The sequence below is a fragment of the Acipenser ruthenus genome, chromosome 5 (assembly GCF_902713425.1).
Source record: "Acipenser ruthenus chromosome 5, fAciRut3.2 maternal haplotype, whole genome shotgun sequence".
NCBI classification, from domain to species: domain Eukaryota; kingdom Metazoa; phylum Chordata; class Actinopteri; order Acipenseriformes; family Acipenseridae; genus Acipenser; species Acipenser ruthenus.
In genome coordinates, this window is record NC_081193.1 from 18,988,435 (window position 1) to 18,994,440 (window position 6,006).

The window sequence follows — 6,006 nt, forward strand, 5'->3', positions numbered from 1 at the left end:
GAGCCAGACGACCGCAGCAAGATCTCATTCACAGATTTTATTCATCAAGGGGTCAGCACGGGTCAGTATGGGTCAGCACAGCACAGCATAGCACAGCCCCGAGCTGCTCACAGCTAAATAGGGATTCCCCCCGAGCCCTACTGGCTCACACACACAGGGGCACATTTACATACACACAAACCAATCACTCAGACCCTCAGTCCCGCGCAAGCAGCTGACTGGCGGAACCGAACACAAATCACAGTGTAGCAAACACAGACCCTTATCTACACTGTACTGTGCACGTGACACCCCAGGCAGCGCACGAGCACTGCCTAGACACAAAACGCACTTCACTCACAGACTCATGCAGGATGACACACAAACGGTGGGAAAGACAGGACAGCACACACACACACATACACTTCACCCTCAGCTCACCCCTCAGTTCTCTTAGTCCCGAAGCGATCTGGTGTTCGTCGCAAGATTAGGCAAGAGGAGTGAACTCCTAGGCCAGATGCCTGCAGCCTGTAGTTGCCCTGGAACTTGCGTCTGGGGTCTGCTACTCCAGGAGGGGTTTGGGTCCCACCCCCAGGCTGTGCTGACAGGCTCTCCCGGGATGCGACTGCCAAGTTGTGGACACGGTCGCAGCGCTGTCGCTGCTTCTGGGGGGGTTGGACCCTCCCCCCTCGGCTTTGATGTTGTGTCCCCTGTGCTGCGACCGTCTGTCAGGGTGAGAGGTGTGGTGCATCTGCTATCGTCTCCCGTCCGCTGGACGAGCCCTGCCGTTCTGTCTCGGGCGCCGTGCTCCCTCCAGCTCTGCTGCCTGCCTCTGTTCCCCCGCTCCCAGCTTCGATCCCTGGACACTTTTCAGCGCTGACCGGCAGAACTGAACACAAATCACAGTGCAGCAAACACAGACCCCTATTGACAAATATATTTTCTATAGCTCCTTTCTTGCCAACGCATCCCTAAGCACTTCACATTACAAATAAATATACAATAACATATCAAAACAAATCCAAAAACCAATGGGAAAAAAATCCATATTAACAAAACTCTAAAATAGGCCTCCCAATCTACAAAAAAGCCTCTGCGTAAAGATGTGTTTTAAGCTTTGATTTAAATGCATTTGTTGAGTCGACATTACGGATAACAGAGGCAGAAGTGTTAAAGGGACTAGGAGCTCTTAAAATAAACAAATCCCCTGGGCCGGATGAGATCATCCCAATAGTACTCAAAGAAATGTAATAAGTTATTTTCAAACTGCTAACCAAAATCATGCAACAGTCTCTTGACACAGGTTGTACCGACAGACTGGAGAATTGCAAATGTATTACCGATCCACAAAAAGGGAGACAAAACTGAACCAGGCTAAATAATTGAATCTATTCAGTCTTGAACAAAGAAGACTACGCAGTGATCTGATTCAAGCATTCAAAATTCTAAAAGGTATTGACAATGTCGACCCAGGGGACTTTTTCGACCAGAAAAAAGAAACAAGGACCAGGGGTCACAAATGGAGATTAGATAAAGGGGCATTCAGAACAGAAAATAGGAGGCACTTTTTTACACAGAGAATTGTGAGGGTCTGGAACCAACTCCCCAGGAATGTTGTTGAAGCTGACACCCAGGGATCCTTCAAGAAGCTGCTTGATGAGATTCTGGGATCAATATGCTACTAACAACCAAACGAGCAAGATGGGCCCAATGGCCTCCTCTCGTTTGTAAACTTTCTTATGTTCTTATTTCAATGGGAAGTTTGTTCCATAATACAGGTGCATAATGACTAGAGAGCTACGTTTTACCATTGTAGTCACCAGAAACCCAGCATCAGCAGATCTCAACTGGCATCCAGGGACATAAGGTAAAACCATATGATTAATGTAGGCAGGGCCATTTCCAGAGACAGCCTGAAATGTAATTAATGAAATGTTAAAAATAACTATGTACTTCACCGCAGCTGTATTCTGAACCTGCTGTAAGCGATTGATGAGTTTACAAGGTAGACCAGCCAATATGGCATTATAATAGTCCAGACGGGATGAAACAAACGCATTAATTACAGGGCAGCAGTGTGGAGTAGTGGCTGGGGTTTTGGACTCTTGACCGGAGGGTTGTGGGTTCAATCCCCAGTGGGGGACACTGCTGTTGTACCCTTGAGCAAGGTACTTTACCTAGATTGCTCCAGTAAAAACCCAACTGTATAAATGGGTAATTGTATGTAAAAATAATGTGATATCTGTATAATGTGAAATAATGTATAATGTGATATGTTGTAACAATTGTAAGTCGCCCTGGATAAGGGCGTCTGCTAAGAAATAAATAATAATAATAATAATAATAATGAATTAAAATTTCTATGTCAGGTTCAGGAAGATACAAACAGACTTGAGATATATTCCGCAGACTTCACTACAGTTGAAATGTGATACTGAAAATTAAGAGTAGAATCAAATATTACAGTAGATTTGTGTTAGTTGCATAGCCCAACAGTTTTATGCAATTAATCAGCATATGCAATTATCATATACAGTGTAATAGATTGCATATAATTGTGAAGCACATTTCTTATGACAATGTATGTTCCTTATAATTGCATATTCTAGTTAAATGCACAAAACTGATAGGCACATGGGATATGCAATTAACAGGAATCTACTGCATGTATATTTTTTATAAGAAACAAGAATTTGCGATTATCATGTAAGCAATTCATTGGAATGCACGGTACTTGTTTCATTCTTAAACCTCCAAATGAACCTAATATTATATTGGCACACTGTGGCTAAATTGAAAAATCACTGGCAAAAAAAACAAGCTAGAAAACAATATTAGCAAGTTACCTCTCATCAGCAAAATAACTTTCAAATTGTTTTTGTTTTTTTCTCAATTGTTTTGTTGTTGTCATTTTCCAGAACTTTGTAATATGAGTCTGTGTTGAATTGTGTTTTGTAGTTCACTCAGCACATTGTGAGCAGGACTCTTGCATGACCCTGCAGCTGTGCTGTCCATGCATGCGAGAATGATTCTGTCTGCAACGTGATGTTTCACTATTTGGGAATATGCATGCAGTGCTGCACCAGCAATGACCCCTGTGGGGAAAAATTGATGAAATGTGTAAAACAATATTAGTGAAGCCAAAAATATGTTTATTGGTGTAATACAAGAATAGAACTATTTCAAGAAAGCAGAGACAAATGCTCTGGGTCACAGCGGATGGAATCTGTGCCACAGACAATGGATACAACCCCTTTTTAATAACATAGAACACTCCCCTATAATGACATCATTTGAGACCCTCCCCCACCTAAACACTGTGCTCAATGTCTCTCCATTAAAAGTACCATACATCCCAAATATTAATATGGACTATCAAATTTCCTTACAATCGTCCCTTAGATACTCTAAATATAATATATGAGGAGTATCTCACCATCATACACAGTACATAATAGTTCATATTCAATTACATAACAGTGATACAAAATAATACACACTTTATCAAAAGCAGTGATTTATAAGGAATTGATTTAAGATTGAATTTAATCCCAGCAACAAGCTTCTGTTTTAGGTTGTCTAGATGCATTCTAGATCTTACCTGCCATCAAATACCTGCCATCGATAGGGTTATTAAATCAATAATTCCTATAATCAACAACTCCAATAAGATAAGTTTCTTTGTGCGAATTCAAATTATTTCACCATAATACTTGTGAATCATTTGACGAAGATATGTAAACATCATCAGCGTTATTACAAAAATAGTTAAACTCAAAGTTATAGCACCCTTAAACAGATAATCCCAGTATGTATTCTTGTACAGAAATTACATATTTCCTTCATGTATGAATTCATCAATTTTGTGTCCACTTTAACCTGTATTTCTGCTAAATGTACCTTTATCCCTTCTTCCTCTCCCAGTAGTTGTTTTAATCTATCCGTAATTTCTGGAAAGGGATTTAGTTGAAGCTTATTGAAATCAAAGGTGTCAGCAGCATGAATCATCATTCTCTTTGGCTTAGAAGGAAAAATCATATTTCCCATGTACAGATGTTTAACAGGTGGAACACAAAAAGAAGCATTCTTAATCATACAAACTTGATTGCCTATTACATAGTTCTTCAGATTAGTAGTAAAACAATATTTACCATTACCTTGGTAAGCATAATTCAATACTGAACCATAATTCATTCTTTGGACAGTTATAATACAGTTACCTTCTGTAGAGTTAACATGTGTATTAGAAGATGACATAATACATCCTGGCAAAAATGCATTCACTTTCACCACTGAACAAGTGCACAGATTCCAGCCTCTGTGACCCAGAGCATTTGTCTCTGCTTTCTTGAAATAGTTCTATTTTGGCTTCACTAATATTGTTTTTCAGGTTTTATCAATTTTTCCCTACATCCCTACTCAGCGTGGCAAGGGATTCATGGGATATGAGCAATCCAGGGCATTGTTGGGCGCAGCTGGCAGGACTTAGGGGAAGGATGCGTGGCCTCCTGATTGGATGGTACAATTCTCCCTGGATTACAAATTGTTGCAAATGTATATGTAGTCTAGTCTAAAGGCAGTTTCAGGTGAAGGCACATTTGGCTATTGTTGTTTGTATTGTGTCCAAACACGTTGAATGTATTGTGTTTGTAACAGTGTTTTATAGGATGCATACACACACAGGAAATGTTTAATAAAATATTGGGGGCTCATACAAACTAAATCCACCACCTTGCAAATTCTCTGAAAATGGCATTAACAGCATATATACAAGAACCATCATGTTGTGCATTATGGTAGGGGTACCACGTTGCCACTAATAATTGCCTTTCAATGACATCTGCTATTAGCTGGAATTAAATAACACATGTCCTTAGCACAGTATGACCTGGAAAACAGCTAAATAATTCATTTGTATATTTAACAGTACTGTAGGTATACTATTAGGTTTAATACTTAATTCTTTAGAAAAATGGAAAAGTTTTTTGTCATATCAGACGTAAGCACTCATTGCAAAGCTACAATATGCAGAACTCACAGTAATCAACTATATGAAGCAATGTGCAGCTCAAGTTTCAAAATTACTGAAGCTCATAAAATGTTTGCTGAGACAGAATTAATATAAGATCATTCATTATACAGTATCTATAATATTCTCTATATGATATTAAGACCTGACAGGACTACATTGCTGTATAATGTTATTATTTCATAAAAATGATATCTGGAAACAAGCAACTGGGAGCTGGGCCAGGTTCATAGTCATATAAAAATAAAAAAGGAAAATGGGCCTGTTGTCATAACAGATCTTTATAAGGATATATCTATATAAGTAGTGTTTTTACACCTTTTAGCAACAATAGCCCATTTCACTTTGGCATGCTCTACCCGGGTCGGAACCTACCCGGGTCAGGACCTGATGTCATGCGGGTCGGGTACTTGATTTCACACTGCTTTTGATTATTATTATTATTATTATTATTTATTTCTTAGCAGACGCCCTTATCCAGGGCGACTTACAATCGTAAGCAAAAACATTTCAAGCGTTACAATACAAGTAATACAATAAGAGGAAGAAATACAATAACTTTTGATCAAGTAAAGTACAAGTTTGACAAACCACAATTCAATAATACAGCAGGTAATAGTGATACTTACATCAGGATATGATCAAATAGTGATAGTTACATCAGGATGTGATTAAATACAAAGTACTACAGGTTAAAAACTTGGCAGATTACAGTATTCTGAAGTACAGGATTAAATGCAGTAAAATAGGGGGCAGATAAGTGCAAAATAAAGCACATTTACATGAAGGGTGATAGTGTCCCAGGATACAAACAGAGGAGTTCTACAGGTGCTCTTTGAAGAGGTGAGTCTTAAGGAGGCGCCGGAATGTGGTCAGGGACTGGGCAGTCCTGACATCTGTAGGAAGGTCATTCCACCACTGCGGAGCAAGGGTGGAGAAGGAGCGGGCTTTGGAGGCAGGGGAGCGTAGCGGTGGTAGAGCTAGTCTTCTAGTGCAGG